Source organism: Sapajus apella, unplaced genomic scaffold, assembly GCF_009761245.1.
Source record: "Sapajus apella isolate SASKATOON/1434 unplaced genomic scaffold, GSC_monkey_1.0 scaffold23, whole genome shotgun sequence".
Classification (NCBI taxonomy): domain Eukaryota; kingdom Metazoa; phylum Chordata; class Mammalia; order Primates; family Cebidae; genus Sapajus; species Sapajus apella.
Genome location: NW_022436963.1, coordinates 3084966 through 3107129, shown reverse-complemented (window position 1 = coordinate 3107129; position 22164 = coordinate 3084966). Strand labels below are relative to the sequence as shown.

Sequence of the window (22164 nt, the reverse complement as noted above, 5' to 3'; positions counted from 1 at the left end):
TGCCCAGTAATCATCAGCACTTTGGCTCTCATATAGACAACCAGGGTTCCATCTAGAGAGATTGTTTTTATTTTCAATATGGGTATAACATCTTGCACCATAATATATGTTACCTGGTTCCTAAACAAATAAAACTGGTTTCAGAGAGCTCATCTCTAGAGTAGTAGCTGGGATACAGTTTTACCCAAAAGTTAAGTAAAAAAATTGGCACCAAGCCCAGAAAACATGCATTCCTCACAGACAAAACTGGATAAACCAAATCTACAATAAGTGGATAAAACAGTAAGGAAGGGAAGAGCTCTGAGACAGCTAGAATAACCCACATGGAAAGACCCACCCATAATCAAGTGGAATCAAGTGAGGCGGTGGAATGAATCAGTTTGGATCTGAAGCAGTCAGGGGAGGCACCAAGTTAGCAAGTGTAAGACACCAAACTTACTAAATTTAAGATATCTGGGACATAAATATTCTGTATGTTAAGCCAGAGGAAGGATTTATGCAAGCACAAAAGGCCAATGTTCTACTCTCATTAAGATTCAGGATTCCTTATGAGAGGTTAGGAAGCTGGAGAGATATAAGCTGGGGAAAATATCAGTAGAGATAAAATTTAGACATATTAAATGTGAAAGAGTAACCCTTTCCACTTCAGTAGGCTATTTGTTGGCTGGGCCGCGCACGGTGGCTCACGCCTGTAATCCCAGCACTTTAGGAGGCCGAGGAGGGTGGATCACCTGAGATCAGGAGTTCAAGACCAGACTGGCCAACATGGTGAAACCCCATCTCTAAAAAATACAAAAATTAGCCAGGTGGGGTATTGTACGCCTGTAATCGTGGTTACTAGGGAGGCTGAGGCAGTAGTGCTTGAACCCAGGAGGTTGCAGTAAGCCAAGATCATGCCACTGCACTCTAGCCTAGGCAACAGAGCAGGACTCTTGTCTCAAAAGAAAAAAAAAAATAGGCTATTTGTTGATGCTGCTACTATTACACAGTTGATTTCTATAAAGAAATGTATTGACTGTATACTTCACAAGGCATTCTTTGCTATTCCACTATTGGATAGTAAGAGAAGTGCCAGGCACAGTGCCTCATGCCTGTAATCCCAGCACTTTGGAAGGCAGAGGAGCCCAGGAGTTCAAGACCAGCCTGGGCAACATAGTGAGACCCCCCATCTCTACAATAATTAAAGAATTTGTCAAGTATAGTGGTTCACATCTCTGGTCCCAGCTACTCAGGAGACTAAAGTGAGGGGAACAATCACTTGAGCCCAGGTAGTTGAGGCTGCAGTAAACCGTAATCACACTACTGCACTCCAGCCTGGGCAACACAGCAAGCAAGACCCTGTCTGGGGAAAAAAAAAAAAAGAGAGAGAAGTGGATCTTCGAGGGAGAAAAGCTTACCAAAATGCCTTTGAAATGAAATTGATCTTTAAGATGCTGCTATGGCACATGATTTTGATTAGAAAAAAATAAAGTCTTCCTCTAAACATCTAAGAAATGTTTTAAACATTTACTCTAAAAAAATTTTTTTAAACATTTAAAACAGGAGCCAACTAACAGATGAGGCCAGGTCACATGTCTCTGGTAGAGAAATTTGGGCTAAGTGCATGAATTAGGTCAGTCAGTGAATTCTGCTTTGCCCTACTCAGAGTGCACAAGGCAGACCTGATAAGATTCATAAACAAATCAGCCAGGCACAGTGGCTCACACCTGTAATCCCAGCACTTTGGGAGGCCAAGGTGGGTGGATCACCTGAAGTCAAGAGTTCAAGACCAGCCCTACCAACATGATGAAACCCCAGTCTCTACTAAAAATACAAAATTAGCTGGATGTGGTGACACATGCCTGTAATCCCAGTTCCTCAGGATTCTGAGGCGGGGGAATCGCATGACCCTGGGAGGCAGAGGTTGCAGTGAGCCGAGATTGCGTCATTGCACTCCAGCCTGGGCAACAAAATCAAAACTCCGTCTCAAAAACAAAAGATTGATAAACAAATCTACCAATACATGAAACAGATGGCTCTGCCAAAGAGGTTTATGACCTACTGAGATATAGTAGAGCAAATTTGAGAAAGATTTTCACAACCATTTTCACAATAGGTTATGTAAGAAGCACAGAAAAACTTACTAATATTTAGATCAAAAAAAAATTTTTTTTTGAGACAGAGTCTCACTTTGTCACCCAGGCTGGAGTTCAGTGGTGCAGTCTTGGCTCACTGTAACCTCCTCCTCCCAGGTTCAAGCAATTCCCCGCTTCAGCCTCCCGAGCAGCTGGGATTACAGGTGTGAGCCACCATGCCTGGCTAATTGTTGTATTTTTAGTAGAGACGGGGTTTCACGATGTTGGCCAGGCTGGTCTTGAACTCCCAACTTCAAGGCCTGCCTCGGCCTCTCAAAGTGCTGGGAATATAGGTGTAAGCCACTGCGTCCAGCCTGGTATCACAATTTTAAAACAAAATTATACATGTGCAAGTATTTATATGTGAATAAGAAAAAAAACACAAGATGGAAATGCATGAAAAGGTTAACCACTTTTATCCGTGACTGGAGGTTACAGATAATTTTTTATTTTTTGCTTTATAATAGATATTACTTTATAAAATCAACATTTTATCTTTATACACGTATTCTTTCTGTGTAAACTCAAGTCATCAATGAACAAATCCTCCCAGGCTAAAATCTAGGTTGGCCTCATCTCCACCCTTAGTAAGCATATATTTTAGGCTGTGGCTGCACCTGTCCATACCAACACCCAGTAATCAACCCAGGGCAAGTTTGTATGCCACCAAGAAAGGTTCCCTGCATGTTTGCTATACTACACAGGCCCCATGTCAGCCAGTGCTCACTGGGGGTTTAAAGTCAGCATATGAAAAAAAGATTATCCATAAAGTTACTGTTAAAGCCCACTTTTTTTTTTTTTTATTTGCCCATAACACAGCCCCAGGAGGCCCTGAGAGCATGTGCCCCTCGAAAAGCCTTTTGAATTGCTCATATACAGTATAGTTTTATGTATGTATTCCTATAGGAATATAAGTACAAAAAATAATTCCAAAATGGTATAATATTTAGAAATTAAGCTCTTCGTGTGTTTTGCTAGTTGGACCACTCCAGTGATTTTATAAAGATTCCAGCTTACAGGCTCTCCCTTGCAGGCACTGGAGACTCAACTTCATTATTTCCAACAAATCAACAAATCTTTGTGAGTCAAAAATTCTCTGTAGCCCTCAATTCTTTTTTTTTCTTTCTTTTTTTTTTTTTTTTTACAGAGTCTTGCTCTGTCACCAGGCTGGAGTATAGTGGCAACATCTTGGCTCACTGCAACCTCTGCCTCCCAGGTTCAAGCAATTCTCCTGCCTCAGCCTCCTGAGTTGCTGGGACTACAAGCACACAGCACCACGCCCAACTAATTTTTGTATTTTTAAGAGACAGGGTTTCACCATGTTGGCCAGGCGGTCTCGATCTCTTCACCCCGTGATCTGCCCACCTCGGCCTCCCAAAGTGCTGGGATTACAGGCATGAGTCACCATGCCCGGCCCCTCCTTTTTTTTTTCTACCTATAGAATACTAACCAACCCATCACCACCATCCCTCACTTAACCACCTAAACAATTTTTTGTTAATGGTCAAGAATTCGTTAAATGTATAGGTTTTATCAGTCATATAAACTGTAATGGAATTAAGTGCATTGACTGCTTGCGGGGATTCGCTCACTGAGTGAAATGGTACCTAAGAATTACCTCATTGCCGGGCGTGGTGGCTCATGCCTGTAATCCTAGCACTTTGGGAGGCTGAGGCAGGCGGATCACCCGAGGTCAGGAGTTCAAGACCAGCCTGACCAATATGGTGAAATCCCGTCTTTAAAAAAAAAAAAAAAGAATTACCTTATCATTTAAATCATCTCACTCTCTTCCTCCCTCCCCCTAATTTTTCCCTCCCTTCCTCTTCCTGTCTTTCCTTTTGCAAAGTATATAGTTGAATTTAAGTAAACTGTTAGATGTAATTCCATTATATAGTTAGAGCACCTTTGTATCAGGGGTACACAAAGGGAGTCTTAGTATTGATGGGTTTACCATCAATCTACTTAAGGACACAGTATCAGGCTATATTTATTAAGTGCCTAATGAATGATAGAGAACCTAAGTACAACAGAGTTCAGAGAAGGAAGCAATAGAGCTTCAGGGTTGGATGCCATTGGAAGGATTCCTGGAAAAGGCAGACTTTGAGACAACCCCTGAAGCAGAGCAGAATTAGACAAGTAAGAAGAGGAGAGGACATTCCACATAAGGAATCATGACTTGGATCTGTGAAGTGCTTTAAAAAAAAAAAAAAAAAAAAAGCAAGGCCAGGTGCAGTGGCTCAAGCCTGTAATCCCAGCACTTTGGGAGGCCAAGGCAGGTGAATCACGAGGCCAAAATATCGAGACCATCCTGGCCAACATGGTGAAACCCTGTCTCTGCTAAAAATACAAAAATTAGCTGGGCGTGGTGGTGCACACCTGTAGTCTCAGCTAATCGAGAAGCTGAGGCAGGAGAACAGCTTGAACGCAGGAGGCGGAGGTTGCAATGAGCCGAGATTGCATCACTGCACCACTCCCGCATGGTGACAGAGCAAGACTCCATCTCAAAAAATAAGACCAAAAAAAAAAAAAAAAAAAAAAAAAGCAGAAGGTATCAGATTTTCTGGAAAAGGAGAAAAAATGATTCATAATAAATACTGATTAAGTATTTACAATTAACCAGTACTGGTAGGCACTGAAGATACACAGATGAGTCACAGAGTCACAGACGGTCATAGAGTGAAGATTGAAGCCCTCCAGGAATCACCCAGTCAACACACACAGATATGTAAACATATACAGTGAGTAATCTGATAAGTACAACAATAATACAAATAATAATATAAATGACTAAGGTTCTACTTTTTCCAATTGATAAGTAGATAAACAAAATGTACTACATTCATGGAATGAAATGTTATTCAGCAATAAAAAGAAATGAAATACTGAGGCCAGGTACAGTGGCTCACACCTGTAATCCCAGCACTTCAGCACTTTGGGAGGCCGAGACAGGTGGATCACTCGAGGTCAGGAGTTCAAGACCAGCCTGGCTAAGATTGTAAAACCTCGTCTCTACTGAAAACACAAAAATTAGCTAGGTGTGGCACACGCTTCTCAGCTACTTGGGAAGCTGAGGCAGGAGAATCGTTTGAACTCAGGAGGCAGAGATTGCAGTGAGCCAAGATCTCGCCACTGCATTCTAGCCTAGTTGACAGAGCAAGTCTCTATCTCAAAAAAAAAAAAAAAAAGAAAGAAAGAAAGAAATAAAATGAAATCCTGGCCAGACACAGTGGCTCATGTCTACAATCCTAGCACATTCGAAAGCAAAGGCGAGAGGATTACTTGAGCCTAGCTAGGGGTTTCAGGCCAGCCTAGGCAACATAGTGAGACCCCATTTCTTTTTTTTTTTTTTGAGACAGAGTTTCGCTCTTGTTACCCAGGCTGGAGTGCAATGGCGTGATCTCAGCTCACCGCAACCTCCGCCTCCTGGGTTCAGGCAATTCTCCTGCCTCAGCCTCCTGAGTAGCTGGGATTACAGGCACGTGCCACCATGCCCAGCTAATTTTTTGCAGTTTTAGTATAGACGGGGTTTCACCATGTTGACCAGGATGGTCTCGATCTCTTGACCTCGTGATCCACCCGCCTCGGCCTCCCAAAGTGCTGGGATTACAGGCTTGAGCCACCGCGCCCGGCCCGTGAGACCCCATTTCTACAAAAAATGTAAACATCATCCAGGTGTGGTAGATAATGTTTAAATTTTTTATAGAAATGGAGTCTCACTATGTTGACCGCCTGCAGTCCTCGAAGTCCCAACTACTCGGGAGGCTAAGGTGGGAGGATCATTTGAGCCTGGTAGGTGGAGGCTGCAGTGAGCTATGATTGCACCACTGCACTCCAGCCTGAGTAATCAAGCCAGATCCTATTTCAAAAACAAAAGGGAAAGAAAAGAAATGATGTCCTGATATATGCTACAACATGAATGAACCTTGAAAGCATTATGCTAGATAAAACAAACCAGTTGCAAAATGCCACATTTATATGGCATGTCTGGTATAGGCAAATCTATAAAAACAGATAGTAGATTCGTGGTTACCAGGGGATAAGGAGCAGAAGGGAACAAGGAAGTGACTGCTTAATGGGTATGGGTTTCTTTCTGTACTAAGAAAATGTTCTAGAATTAGTGGTGATGGTTGCATACCTTGTGAATATACTAAAAACCACTGAATCAAAGACTTTAAAATGGTGAGCCAAGATCTCACCACAGCACTCCATCTGGGGCAACAGAGTAAGACTCCACCTCAAAAAAAACTTTAAAAAAAAAATAAACAGAGCTTTCCTTAAACAGAAAAGAAATCATTCAGGGATAGGGAATAGTATCCGCAGAAGTACAGTTGCATGGGGCTAGAGGCTCAGGTGAGGGGTGGATGGGGAGACTGCAAGAGATGAGAAGTGGACAGGCCAGATCTTGATCCTGCAGTGTAATGGGGATCTGCTAAGGAATCTGAACTTTGTCCCATATAAGAATTGGAACGCTTAGCACTGAAATCTTTGACGTGATCTGAAAAAAAAAAAAAATTGGAACCCTATGCTGGGCATGGTGGCTCACACCTGTAATCCTAGCACTTCGGGAGGCCAAGGAGAGCAGATTGCTTGAGCTCAGTTCTTGACCAGCCTGGGAAACGTGGCAAAACCCTATCTCTATTTAAAAAAAAAAAAATTTCACTTTGGGAGGCCAAGGCGGGCAGATCACCTGAGGTCAGGAGTTCAAGATCAGCCTGGCCAACATGGTGAAACTCTATCTCTACTAAAAAATATATACATATAAAAATTAGCCAGGCACTTGTAATCCTAGCTACTTAGGAAGCTGAGACAAGAGAATCGCTTGAACCTGGGAGGCGGAGGTTGCACTGAACCAAGATCCCACCACTGCACTCAAGCCTAGGTGACAGAGCAAGACTTCATCTCAAAAAAAAAAAGAAGAAAGAAAGAAAGAAGAAAGAAAGGAAGAAAGGAAGAAAGAAAGAAAGAAAAGAAAGAAAGAAAGAAAGAAAGAAAGAAGGAAAGAAAGAGAGAAAAAGACTAGCATCTCAAAGATGGTGTATAAAAAATGATAATCAAAAAAATTAGCAAGACTGGGCGAGGTAGCTCATGCCTGTAATCCCAGCACTTTGAGAGGGCAAGTCGGGTGGATCACCTAAGGTCAAGAGTTCGAGACCAGCCTGGCCAACATGGTGAAACCCCATCTCTACTAAAACTACAAAAAATCAGCAGGGCATGGTGGTGGGCGCCTGTAATCCCAGCTACTCAGGATGCTGAAGCAGTAGAATCGCTTGAACTCAGGAGGCGGAGGTTGCAGTGAGCCGAGATCATCCCATTGCACTCCAGCCTGGGAAACAAGAATGAAACTCTGTCTCAAAAAAACAAAAAATTAGCAAATATGTGGCACTTACCACCACTTTCCTATCTGCATCTCTGACAGCAGAGATAACTATTATGCCACTGAGTGCTGCTAAGCTCTGAAATGGCTGCTGTTATGTTTCCATGCAATATCCCCATAACCCACCTTCCCCCAGTGGATGCCACTGAAGGAGCTCAAGCAGGGAAAAGGCATCATCAGAATTCCCAATTAAAAAGAAACCGCAGTGCAGTGGCGCACAACTGTAATCCCAGCACCTTGGGAGGCTGAGGTGGAAGGATCGCTTGAGCCCAGGAGTTTGAGACCAGTCTAGGCAACATGGCGAGACCCCTTCTCTACCAAAAAAAATTAAGAAAAAGAAGCCCAGTGGCTGTGCAGGTATAAAGAGATTAGGTAGGAAGCTGTTCTAACAGTCTGGGCAAGAGGTGATGAGACCCTGATTTACATTTATGGCACTGGCAATGACAAGGGAAAAAGAAGAAAATATTAAAGACTAAAGAGGTTGGCTGGGCACAGTACCTCATGCTTATAATCCCAGCATTTTGGGAGGCCAAGGCGGATGGATCAACTGAGACCAGACTTCCAGACCAGGCTGGCCATCGTGGGAAAAACCTCATCTCTATTAAAAATACAAAAATTTGGCAAGGTGCAGCATCTGACGCCTCTAATCCCAACAATTTGGGAGGATGAGGCAGGCAAATCACCTGGGAAACCAAGGCAGGAGAATCGCTTGAACTCAGTCAGGACTAGGCTGGAAAGCCTCGGTTAAGGGGAAGGCAAAAAAAAAAAAAAAAAAAACAGAAAGACTAAAGCAGGCACAAGACATTACCAAGGAAAACCCAACAGAAGTTTCTGCATAGGAAGGAAGCGAGGAATTAAAAATAAGGCTGAAGGCTGAGTGACTGTAAAAATGACAGCCTGCCCTTCACCAAAATCAGGAAGAACGGCAGACAGTTTCAGGAGAATAGGGGGAAAGGGGAGAATAAAGAATTCCATGAAAAATATTTAAAGAGGGATAAGTGGCCAGGCGCGGTGCCTCATGCCTGTAATCCCAGCACTCTGGGAGGCCAGTGCAGGCAATCACAAGGTCAGGAGTTAACCAACATGGTGAAACCCTGTCTCTACTAAAAATAAAAAAATTGGCCAGGTGTGGTGGCACACGCCTGTAATCCCAGCTACTTGGGGCTGAGGCAGAAGAATAGCTTGAACCCAGGAGGCAGAGGTTGTAGTGAGCCGAGATCACGCCACTGCACTCCAGCCTGGGTTGACAAGTGAGACTCTGTCTCAAAAAAAAAAAATTTTTTTTTAATTAAAAATTTAAAAAAAGAGACGGGGTGCAATGGCTCACGTCTACAATCCCAGCACTTTGGGAGGGTGAGGCAGGTGAATCACCCTAGGTCAGGAGTTCTAGACCAGCCTAACCAACATGGAGAAATCCTGTCTTTACTAAAAATACAAAATTAGCCAGGCACAGTGGCACACACCTCTAATCCCAGCTACTGGGGAGGCTGAGGCAGGAGAATTGCTTGAATCCGGGAGGCAAAGGTTGCAGTGAACAGAGATTGCACCATTGCACTCCAGCCTGGGCAACAAGAGTGAAACTCCATCTCAAAATAATTAATTAATTAATTTAATGAGGGATAAGTGCTAGAAAATCAATGTCTCAATGAGCTAATCAGCAGTAGACATGTTTTGGACAGGAAGGCAATATACTAGTTATGAGTACAAGCTTTAGGATGAGATGGCCTGGTTCGGAATCCCAGCATTGCCACTTTCTACATACCAAACATGAAATAAGTTACATAATTTCCCTAAACCTTGGTTCCCTCATTTATAAAATGAGAAGAATAATAGTACATCTCTCATAAGATTGTTTTATAAATTAAGTTAAAAAAACAACAAAGCATTTACCATAGTCCTTAGCACATGGTAAATTAGCTTTTTGATAAATGCTAGAGATTTCCTTTAGCTATCCCATGATAAGACTTTTACCAGCTATGCTTTGGAGAAGCAGAGAAGCTAACTAATTTTATCCTAAAGAGTCAGAAAATTTCCCGTGAGTAAACCAGGAGAGCAAAGAACTACTTGAATTTTGAAATCAAGGAATTTGTATCTGAATTAGGACAATTAACATACCATTTCATATCTTAGGCCTTCTTCATTCCTGTCTATGGAACCATCACATCCTTAGGACAATTGGCATGTGGGTGGATCTCGAGGTCAGATGAGACCATCCTAGACAACATGATGAAACCTCATCTCTACTAAAATACAAAAAATGAGCCAGGCATGGTGGCACATGCCTGTAGTCCCAGGTACTGAGGAGGCTGAGGCAGGGGAATCACTTGAACCTGGGAGGCGAAGGTTGCAGTGAGCCAAGATCGTACCACTGTACTCCAGCCTAGTGACAGAGCAAGTCTCCATCCAAAAAAAAAAAAATTTTTTGCATAAATGTTCTTACTTAAAACAAAGTCTATTTTTATTTTAGTTCACTCACTTATTCAACCAGTATTTATTGTAAAACTATCAGTACAAAAAATTGTGGGCCAGGCATGGTGGCTCACACCTGAGGCTGTAGTGAGCAAGGATCGTGCCACTGCACTGCAGCCTGAATGATAGAGCAAGACCCAGTCTCAAACAAACAAAACAACTAAAAAATTGTGCTAAACATTATAGACGAAAAAAAAATTTTTTTAAGACAGAGTCTCACTCTGTCGACCAGGCAGGCATGAGGTGGCATGATCTTGGCTCACTGAAACCTCCTCCTCCTAGGTTCAAGCAATTCTCCTGCCTCAGCCTCCCAAGTAGCTGGGATTACAACCTGCACTACCAGGCTTGGCTAAATTTTGTATATTTTGTCAAGCCATGCAGTTAGTGTCAGAGACTGAGCTGCAGCCCATCACCTTTGTGATCTTGGTGTCCTTAGCAAGAAGCGTGAAAGTGCTGGAGTCTGAAGTCCTATCGAGCTTTATTTAAAAGCCTGTCAGCTGCAAGAAGATGGTTTTAGAAATGTCTTATTCAGCATATCCCGAATCACATCTATCATCCTGCCCCACAGACCAATTTCTAACTCCCCCAGCCTATCCTCTCCTGGGAAATCCAGGGTTCACCCCTATGGTTCTTTCTTCTCTTTTGTCTTCAACATAGAACCAGTTATTCATTACTAGTTCTTCAGTTAATTCCAATTCCTAGCTCATCCCAGAATACTCTTTTGCCCCCTTTCATCTTTGCATTTATATTCACATAAAAGTAATTTCTTTTGGCTGTATTCAGGGTGTTTCTTCTGATCCTATGTTCTGAGAGACCGGCCTGGGAAACATGGCAAAACTCTGCTCTACAAAATATACAAAAATTAGCTGTGCACGGTGGCATGCGCCTATGGTCCCAGCTACTCCTGGGGCTGAGGTGGGAAGATCGCTTCAGCCTCGGCAGGTGAAGGTTGCAATGAGCAGGGATTGCACCACTGCACTCCAACCTGGGCAACAGAGCAAGACCCTGATTAAAAAAAATAAAATAGAGTGTTCTTATTAATTAAAGATAAACACTCAGTGTCAATGTCTAGGATCCAGCTTTAACATATGCCAACGGGCCAGGCGTGGTGGCTCATGCCTATAATCCCAGTACTTTGGGAGGCCAAGGAGAACGACCACTTCAGGTCGGGAGTTCTAGACCAAGCTGACCAACATGGAAAAACCCTGTCTCTACTAAAAATACAAAAATTAGCTGGGCGTGGTGGTGCATGCCTATAATCTCAGCTACTGGGGAGGCTGAGGCAGGAGAATTGCTTGAACCTGGGAGGTGGAGCTTGCAGTGAGCCGAGATTGTGCCATTGCACTCCAGCCTGGGCATCAAGAGCGAAAATCCATGTTGGCCATGCTGGTCTCCAACTCCTGACCTCAGGTGATCTGCCCACTTCAGCCTCCCAAAGTGCTGGGATTACAGGCATCAGCACCATGCCCAGCCAGTTTTATATATTTTAGGGAAACATACAACATCAATCAATATCTGTGAAGTATACATCAGTCCTGTCCAGAAAGGTAGGACAACTACAGTGGGGGAGGGGAAAGGCATTACAGATCACAGATTAAAAGATTTTCTGGGGCCAGGCACGGTGGCGCACGCCTGTAATCCCAGCACTTTGGGAGGCCGAGGCAGGTGGATCACGAGGTCAGGAGATCGAGACCAGCCTGGCCAAGATGGTGAAACCCCATCTCTACTAAAAGTACAAAAATTAGGTGGGCGCAGTGGTGGGCGCCTGTAATCCCAGCTATTCAGGAGGCTGAGGCAGGAGCATCCCTTAAACCCAGGAGGCAGAGGTTGCAGTAAGCCGAGATCGAACCACTGTACTCCAGCCTGGGCAACACAGCAAGACTCAGTCTCAATTTAAAAAAAAAAAAAAAAAAAAGTCTTTTCTGATTGGCAATTTGTTGAAAGAGTTATCATCTAAAAACCTGGAATCAATACAAAGGAGTGTCTGGGATCACCAAAATGGCTCACATCTGTTATCCCAGCACTTTGGGAGGCTGAAGCGGGGAGAACACTTGAGGTACATGAATCACTTGAGGCCAGGAGGTCGAGACCACCCTGACCAACATGGCAAAACCCCATCTCTAAAAAAAATACAAAAGTTGCCGGGCGCGGTGGCTCACGCTTGTAATCCCAGCACTTTGGGAGGCCGAGGCGGGTGGATCACAAGGTCAAGAGATCGAGACCATCCTGGTCAACATGGTGAAACCCCGTCTCTACTAAAAAACTACAAAAAATTAGCTGGGCATGGTGGCGTGTGCCTGTAATCCCAGCTACTCAGGAGGCTGAGGCAGGAGAATTGCTTGAACCCAGGAGGCGGAGGTTGCGGTGAGCCGAGATCGCGCCATTGCACTCCAGCCTGGGTAACAAGAGTGAAACTCCGTCTCCAAAAAAAAAAAAAAAAAAATACAAAAGTTAGCCAGGCACGGTGGCACACACCTTTCATCCCAATAAAGCATTTTAAAATTACAATATGCACACTTGAAGGCTGAGGCAAGAGAATCACTTGAACCTGGGAGTTCAAGGAAACTGCAGGCTGCAACGAGCAGAGATTGCACCAAGAGACTGGGCATGGTGGCTCAGGCCTGTAATCCCAGCACTTTGGGAGGCCAAGGCTAAGGTTTAAGCGATTCTCTTGCCTCAGCCTTCTGAGTAGCTGGAATGAAAGGTGTGTGCCACCATGCCTGGCTAACTTTTGTATTATTTTTAGGGACAGGGTTTCGCCATGTTGGCCAGGGTGGTCTCGACCTCCTGGCCTCAAGGTGGATCACAAGGTCAGGAGTTCAAGACCAGCCTGACCAGATGGTGAAACCCCACCTCTACTAAAAATTAAAAAAAAAATTTTTAAATAGCTGGGCGTGGTGGTATGCACCTGTATTCCCAGGTACTGGGGAGGCTGAGACAGAATTGCTTGAACCTGGGAGGCAGAGGTTGCAGTAGGCCCAGATGGCACCACCACACTCAAGCCTGGGTGACAGAGCAAGACTGTCTCAAAAAAAAAAGAAAAGAAAAGAAATGAGTGTCTGAGTTAAGACCAGGGATGGTGGAGACTAAGGTTCTTATTATGTAGATGAAGTCTTAAAGGTGGTGCCCTTAGAGACAACAGATGGTAAATGTTTCCTATTCAGACCTTTAAAAGGTACTAGACTCTCAGGTAATCTCTTCAGGACTGGGAGGGCCTGGAAGAGAAAAGATCTAGTTGTGTTCCTAGAGATTTGTTTACAGATGCAAATTTTCCACCACAAAAGATGGTTTTGCACATTTCAAAATACAGCAAAGAAATATATTTTGGGGTAAAATATTTTTATTTCTTCATCTGTCTTTTTTTTTTTTTTTTTTTTTTTTTTCTGAGGCGGAGTTTTGCTCTTGTTGCCCAGGCTAGAGTGCAATGGTACCATCTTGGCTCATGGCAACGTTCACCGCCCAGGTTCAAGGGATTCTCCTGCATCCCAAGTAGCCAGTATTACATGCCTACGCCACCACACCCAGCTAATTTTGTATTTTTAGTAGATAGGGTTTCACCATGTTGGCCAGGCTGGTCTTGAACTCCTGACCTCAGGTGATCCACCTCCCAAAGTGCTACAATTACAGGTGTGAGCCACCACGCTCAGCCTACAGAGATACCTTTCATGAGAGGAAAAGCTGATCAATGCAGCAAACTTCACTGTTGTCTTATTTTTAGAAATTGCCACAGCTACTCCAACTTTCAGCAATCACCACCCTGATCAGTCAGCAGCCATCAATGTCTAGGCAAGACTGTCAACCAGCAAAAAGATTACAAGTCCTGAAGACTAAGGTGACTGTTAACATTTTTTGGCAATAAAGGATTTTAAAATTAAGGTATGCACACTGCTTTTTTTAGACATAATGCTATTACGCTCTTAATAGACTATAGTTTGGTGTTAACATAACTTTTTTTTTCCCTCTAAGATGGGATCTTGGTCTGTTGCCCAGGCCAGAGTGCAGTGGTGCAATCATAGCATACTGCTGCCTTGAACTCCTGGGCTGGCAAGTGATTCTTCCACCTCAGCCTCCAGAGTAGCTAGGACTAAACAGGTGTACACTGCAACACTCAGATACTTTTTAAAAACTTTTTTGTAGAGACAGGGTCTTGCTATGCTGCCCAAACTGGTCTTGAACTTCTGGCCTCAAGTGATCCTCCCTCCTCTACCTTTCAAAGTACTGGGATTACAGGCATAAGGCACTATGCCAAGCCTGTAAACATAACTTACATATGTACTGGGAAACTAAAAAATGTATTTAACAGGCTTTATTGCACTATATGCTTTATTGCAATGGTCTAGAACTGAACCTGCAATATCTCCAAAGCATGCCTATATACAGTATGTGAGCTGCTATAATTATTATTATTAAAACCAAAGTTAAAATTCCTAACAGTCAAAAAATTCTCACAAATCAACAAAATAAACCAGCCAAAAAGTTGACAAAGGATAAGAAATGAATACATACATGAAATAAACACATGAAAAGATGTTCATCCTCTTCAATAAGGAAATGTAAATAAAAATTAGTTACCTAGGCTTCAAATTGGCAAAGATTCAAAATATTGATTCCCAGTCAGGCATGGTAGCTCACACCTGTAATCCCAACACTCTGGGAGGCCAAGGGGGATTGTTTGAGCCCAGAGGTTCAAGACCAGCCTGGGCAATATAGTGAGACTTCATCTCTACAAAAACATGGACAAGATGGTAAGCACCTAAAATCCCAGCTACTCAGGAGGCTGAGGTGGGAAGATCACTTGAATCGAGGAAACAGAGGTTGTAGTGAGCTGTGATTGTGCCACTGCACTGCAGCCTGGGAAACAGAGTCAGACCCTGTCTTTAAAACAAAAATAAATAAATAAATAGATTCCCATTCTAGCAAGTATAGCTAGATACCTAGGTAAATAAATAAATAAATAAAAATATTGATAAAGTTCAGTGCTAGGGGAGAAATATAAATTGATACAAGCTGTTCAAAGTAATTTAATAATATCCAACAAAATTTTAAACATGCATAACATTTGACACAGAAATTCTACATACAGAAATGTATCCTACAGGCCAGGGGCGGTGGCACAAGCCTGTAATCCCTGGACTGTGAGAGGCTGGCCAACATGGAAAAAACCTGTCTCTACTAAAAATACAAAATTAGCCAGGCATGATGGCATACACTCATAGTCCCAGCTACTTGAGAGGCTGAGGCAGGAGAATAGCTTGAACCCAGGAGGTGGAGGTTGAAGTGAGCCTAGATCATGCCACTGCATTCCAGCCAGGGCAACAGAGCAAGTTGTCTACAATCAATCAATCAATCATTATCCATTCCCAGCAGGTGGCAGCTCATCAGCAGTTGTCTGGATACCCTGTAGCCCAAGCTAACTAGACACTTCTTTTTTTTTTTTTTTAAAGACGGGGTTTCACCATGTTGGTCAGGCTGGTCTTGAACTCCCGACCTCAGGTGATCCGCCCGCCTTGGCCTCCAAAGTGCTTGGATTACAGGTGTGAGCCACCGCGCCAGGCCGACACTTCTTTACCTATGAGGACAAAGCACTCAGAGCAGTAAATGGCCTGCAGAAGAGCAGATAATACCAATGAAGAATTGTCACATTTTCTTGCAAAAAAAAAAAGCAAGTAATAGCCCTCCAGCCTCAAAATTATGAACAAATGAATAAGCAACACATTTTCATAACAAAGTGTTGCCTTTAACTACCTGGAAATACAAAGGCAGAGGTACTGCTTCAGCTAGGATCAGATGCAGCCATGAAGTCAGAACTCTCATCACACCATTAGCTCCACAACGAATGGTTTCCTGTTATTTCATAAGCAGAGGTCATTAATTTGTTCACTCAACAAACATTTGCCAAGTAGCTACCCTATGCCAGAAATGTTCAGGTGCTGGGATATAAACAAGACAAGGTCCTGCCTTTAAGTAGATAATAAACTAGGCATGGGAAACACACAAAAATACCAAAACATGGTAAAAAGGAATTTGAGAAAAAAAAAAATAATAATTTTTTAAAAATACCAAAACTTAGCAGTACAGTGTGATTATAAAAGCTTGCATAGACTTCAATGTCATACAGAAGAGAGGCATTCTGCTGAACCTGGAGGGAATCAAGGAAGCCTTTTATTAAGAGAAGGTGGTGCCTGAACTCCTGGTTCAAGCCTTAGAGTCAGTCAAGCTGTAGAATGGAGAGAGAAATTAGCAGAAGAAATAGCCTGAGAATGCTGGGACCTTCAAGGAGTTCAGTATAACTGAGCCTTAAGTGCCAGAGGAATTGTGGCAGAGAAAAAACTAGAAAGGAAGATAAAGGGGCAAGGTCATAAAGGTCATTATGAGATGCTGAAGCAGAAACAGGACAGGGTCTAGATGTTTGAGACCCAGAAGTATATTATTTACTCTTACCTGGAATTAAACACCACTGGAATGGAGGGGGCATTTGACTAGGGCAAGACTGGAAGAGATTAAGGACCAGTTATTTCAAATCACTTCTGGCCTCTACTTATTTTTCTCTTGAATATTAGTGGGACTTTTTTTCCCTTACTTATAGGGAAAAAATAAAACTGAACAATTCTGGCCGGGCGCGGTGGCTCAAGCCTGTAATCCCAGCACTTTGGGAGGCCAAGGCGGGTGGATCACGAGGTCAAGAGATCGAGACCATCCTGGTCAACATGGTGAAACCCCGTCTCTACTAAAACTACAAAAAATTAGCTGGGCATGGTGGCATGTGCCTATAATCCCAGCTACTCGGGAGGCTGAGGCAGGAGAATTGCCTGAACCCGGGAGGCGGAGGTTGCGGTAAGCCGAGATCACACCATTGCACTCCAGCCTGGGTAACAAGAGTGAAACTCCGTCTCAAAAAAAAAAAAAAAAAAAACATGTCTGAACAGAGTGCTAGATTCTACCAAAGTAGCCCCAATTAAAGAAGATGACAAATCTCTCCTGCATCTGGAGAATTTCTGGCAAAAACACCAAAGCCAGGTCTCTGGTGCCCGCAGAAGAAAGCTAGAGAAATGTTCTGATCAGAGGCCATATAGAACACAATGATGCCTGGTACACACCAGTGTTCTGTCAATGGGAATGCCCATTGTTCCCAAACGAGAACATGCCAAACAGTTACCTCCTGGCTTCTCCATACAAACTGTCAGGAAAAAACCTTCTACTGCCAGGAATGGTCTTGGACTTTATAGTACGGACTCCCGCCTACCAGCACTGAATAAAGACATCCTCAAAATTCCCTCACCTGTCCAGAGCACCAGCAGGTGCAGACAGTTGCCTTCCTCACCTGACATGGAAACTGAGCCCCTGAACCCTGCACAGCACCACAGCACTCAGCCACATTCCTACTACTACTCATACTACTAAGATTAGAGGTCCTATATAATAATATACATTAACTACTACTAACAGCCAGCACTGACCACCCTCAAAGCTCAAGACCCTCATCTCCATGCCTCAATGCAACCTGCAAAGAACATTATATTAGGCTCATTTTACAGATGGAAAAACGAAACAAAACCAAAGCTCAGAGAGGTTAACAGCTTATCCAGGGTCAAAAATTGAGCAAGAAAAAGTAGGATGACTCCAAAAACCAAGTTCTTCCCATTGTACTAGGCACTTCTCTCAGACTTTTTCTAAAGAAATAGAAAATTCTAAGCCTTATTTCCAAGAGTTTCTGAAGTTGATCCATTTAACTAAGAGGTGGCCAAAAAGGTGTCTTTGTCCGGGCATGGTGGCTCATGCCTGTAATCCAAGCACTCTGGAGGCCAAGACGGGCAGATCACCTGAGGTCAGGAGTTCAACACCAGCCTGACCAACATGGTGAAACCCCGTCTTAAGTAAATAAAAAAAATAAAGGTGTCTTTACGCAATCACATTGCCTCCAAGGCAACAAATAAACAAGTTTTTATTTTCTTTGATAAAGTGAATAGTCCAGATGGAAAATGAGAGATATTTTGAGGAATTTATTTATAATCTAAATACCTTGATTTTACATTTCTTCATTTATTTTTGCCCAAGATACATATAGAGAGACATAAGAAGACAACAAAAGGCAGAATTTCATTTTACTAGATCTTGAATGAAGAGTAATAAAGCAAAAAAAAATCAGATTTACATTATATTTTATGCAGTAAAAATTAAGAGGCAAGTGACTTCAAAAAGACTGAGCCTTACCTCAGTCTTACTCCTTCTTTTCCAAGGGACAGCACTCCAAGTGATCAGCAGACACTCCCAGCCTACATACAGTGAACCAGACATAGGGGATAAGTAACGCCTTCATGCTCCCAAAACCACAGTGGGAAGGAGTGTGATGGCTTCCTGGGGAACCTGAACACATATAGTATTCGTAAATTACGGCTCATTGAGACACACACCAAAACAAAATGTTTTACCTGTGGTTTGTCTACAAGAGTACTTAAATTTAACAGGTATACAAAATAATGCAAAAATAATCCCATACTAAAATGAACTCACAGTGATAGCTAAACTTATTCCATGGAAATGTTAGGATAATTGTCACATTAATGTTAACATTAAATGTTAAGATAATTGTTTATAATTAATACATTATAAAAACTTTATTCAATGGTTTTACTGAGTAAAAGTTTGATATACCTCAATCACTTCTTTCTTCATAGACCTATAGCCACCTCTAAACCAGGAACTACCACTATCAAAATGTTAAAAATATCATCAGCATTGTGGAGGTGCCCAAAGCATGCCTGGCATAATGTAATAAATGTTGGTTTATGAAAGAATGAATGTACAGAAAGAAAGAATACTACTTTTTTTTTTTTTTTTAATCAAGAGTCTCGCTTCATCACCCAGGCTGGAGTGTAGTGACACAGCTCACTGTAACCTCTGCTTCCCAGGTTCAAGTGATTCTTGTGCCTCCCTCAGCCTCCCGAGTAGCTGGGACTACAGACATGTGCTACCACGCCCAACTAATTTTTGTATTTTTAGTAGAGACAGGGTTTCAACATGCAGGCTTGAACTCCTGACCTCATGTGATCCACCTGCCTCGGCCTCCCGAAGTGCTGGGATTACAAGTGTTAGCCACCACACCCAGCCAAGAGAGAAAGAATACTACTGAAGAAAAATAATCATTTAAAACTTAAGGAAAAAAATAATGTTTTCAATAATAAGAACTATCAGTCCAACTACAAACAGAATTACCTAACATCACACTTGAAAATTTTTACTAGACTCCAGTTAGGCTATACTTCCTACCACTCTAAACTCAGAAGGTACAATGATTCCAATATTGTTTTTGTTCATGTAGCGTTCCCTTTAATATCTCACCTACAGATAACACACCAACTTTTGCCTGAATAATACATACAGAGCTCTGGCCCACAGCTGCAACCCTCAGAGTTGGAGTTTGCACACTGTCTTTCAATGATACAGATTGTCACAGGGAGACAGTGTACATGCCAAGTTAATTGAAGATGGATAATACTTCTAGTGAAGACAATGTCCTGTGAGAGTAAACAAGGATACTGAAATGAGAGTCACTAAGAGTGAACAGATTTAACATACTCACTTCATGGCAGTAAGAGAAAATGAAATTTCAAGGATTTAAGGATGGAAAGAGCATTTAATAGCATAAATGTTAGGGTTTCTGTATCCTTCTTTAGTGTTGCATACATTAAACAATGGCACACAAATTAGTGAAAACAAACTTTTAAATTAATTTAGATTTATAAGAATTAGACTGAAAATGTCTGGAACTTACATGTATGATGAAGTCTAAGTTTGTCTATCATTACAAACAATAGCCACAGTGCTGAAAAGAAAATATGAGTCACAATTCAAAAACAACAGAAGAAAGAAAAAATTGAACAGAGAAAGGCTTTGAATCCAAATACCACAGAGAAATTTCGTTACTTAAAATGTTGTCAATGACAGCCACCACTCTGACTTGGAGTAAGAAAGGTCCACACTGTCCTCAACATGGGAACAAACTCACCCAGCCTCACATAACTCTTCCAGTTGCATCCACCTCAATGTTCGGCCACCAATATAGTCAGCCACATTCCCTAGCAAGCAACAGGAATCCTAACAGATCTGAGTCACCCACTCCCACGCAGTAAGAGGTCATTCTCCATCAGGAAGCCCACTCTGCAAAGTTTCCTTGTTCATCTCCTCAGGCTGCCACCACCATGGCCCACATAAAGCTGATTCTCCAATCTCAGTCGACTATCAACTCTCCTTTACACTCCCCAAACCACAACTCCCACCGGCCTCACCCTAACGAAAAGACAGCTAGCGCTACTCACCGTGTGTCACTACTCACTCCTGTGGTAAGTTCCTTGTCTGAGAACCACTCCTCGTCAGGGTGCATCAGAGCCCCGGAGGATCCAGCTCTCTGCTTAACTCTCCTGTGCCCAGCAGAGCTCCTGCCTTTCCAGGAACTAATCACCAGTTACCTCAGAGAAGCTAAACTCTCAATGCCTCTTCTACCCCAGCCCGACCCCTATGTGCCAAATTCCCAGACCTCAGGAAAGTGGGTCGGGGAGACGCAATCCAGATTCGCTTTAGGGATTAGATACACAGAGGCCCCTAAAAATCCAAATGCTTCCCCTACCCCACACCGCGCTCTGGTCATCCACCCGGCCGCCAGCATCCAGCGCCATGAACGCACAGAGACCACAGTTAAGTCCCCGTGTCCCTATGACTCCCTTCCCCGGCTACGAAATCCTCAAATATCAAGCCACTGAGGCCCCAGGTCGAGGCCCAAGACCCCCGCCAAGCCTCCGGCCACTGGAGTTTCCCGGTTGGACTCCGTGCCGCGAAGGCCCAGGCCGCTGGGTCCATCTAACTGCCCAGAGCCACTGCATGCCAGGAGCCCAGGCCGCGTCCCCAGTCGGTCCCCATTGTTGCGGGACCCTGGGGCCCTGGCCGGGAGCGAGGGACCGGCACCGGCTCTCACCTCCTGCGCCGCGACGCCGGACCGCGCCGGGCCGAGGAACCTCACGTTCCGCTGCGCCCGCCAAGGCAGAGTCTGCGGCGGCGGGGGCGGGGGCGGCGGCTGAGGCGGGAAGCAGCCGGCCAGGCCCGGGCGCCGCGGGCTGGCTCCGGCCAAGCGTCGGTCTCCACCGGCGGCGGCGCTCGCCAGCCTCCGCTCGCGGTCCGCGCCAGAAAGTGTCCCCCTCCCGGCCCGCGCGCCCGACCGCACGGACGGGAACAAGCGCCGCGGAGAGGAAAGTTCCGCTGAGAGCCGACTAAAGGCCGTTCCGCTACGCGGGGTGTAAGGCGATTCCAGCCTGGATAGGACCGTTTCTGGAGTGAATGCCGCATGGGAATCCCAAGCCAGAGGCTGCCTGAGAGTGGTTCTACGGGTGGGTCCAACGGAATGGTTTTGCAACTCGCCAGCCATTTAGCGTCTCAGTTGAGCCTCAGCTTCTCCTCATTTCTCATTGGGAATAATCTAGGCGGTTTGTTAGGATTGAATGAAGTGATGCAAATACCTAGCGCAGAGATAGGGAGCTCTACACTGGGGTACGATCGTTACTGATGCTGCCAAGGCTACTACTATTGCCTCCAACTTAGGTTGTGCTCAGTCCTCAAGGACCCCTGACATTATGCGCACCCTGTAGCTCTTCCTTTTCCACCCTTGGTCCTATTGGAAACCATCCCGTTTCCTGTTAACTGAAGCGGTCTTCGGAATTCTCTGGAAGAGGAGCAGAGGCAAAAGGGGGCTTTCTTGATTGTTGACACTCAAGTGGAGGTTAAGGATGCAGGTTCTCCTTTCTCAAGCTGGGAATTACCGCCATGTGGGCTCCAGTTACTGATGGGACTGTATCAGCTGTCTCCGCTATAGCCTCGGGTTCTCTTCTCCTCCTCACAAGAAGTGAATATTAGGCCGGGCGCGGTGGCTCAAGCCTGTAATCCCAGCACTTTGGGAGGCCGAGGCGGGTGGATCACGAGGTCAAGAGATCGAGACCATCCTGGTCAACATGGTGAAACCCCGTCTCTACTAAAAATACAAAAAATTAGTTGGGCATGGTGGCGCGTGCCTGTAGTCCCAGCTACTCAGGAGGCTGAGGCAGGAGAATTGCCTGAACCTGGGAGGCGGAGGTTGCGGTGAGCCGAGATCGCACCATTGCACTCCAGCCTGGGCAACAAGAGCGAAACTCCGTCTCAAAAAAAAAAAAAAACAAAAAAAAA

General features: G+C 44.0%; 1 protein-coding gene across 5 annotated transcripts in view; it reads right to left on the bottom strand.

The window, feature by feature from the left end:
• RAD54L2 (RAD54 like 2) overlaps window positions 1-21149 on the bottom strand; it is a 112533-nt gene extending 91384 nt beyond the window's left edge. The window contains exons 1-2 of one of the 5 annotated variants that reach the window (XM_032290022.1): window positions 20927-21149; window positions 18169-18230 (exon numbers count right to left, since the gene is read on the bottom strand). The gene's annotated coding sequence lies outside the window, so the exon portion shown is untranslated. The other 4 variants (XM_032290021.1, XM_032290023.1, XM_032290024.1 and 1 more) reach the window with 4 other exon arrangements.
• Between the last annotated feature and the right edge of the window lie 1015 nt (window positions 21150-22164).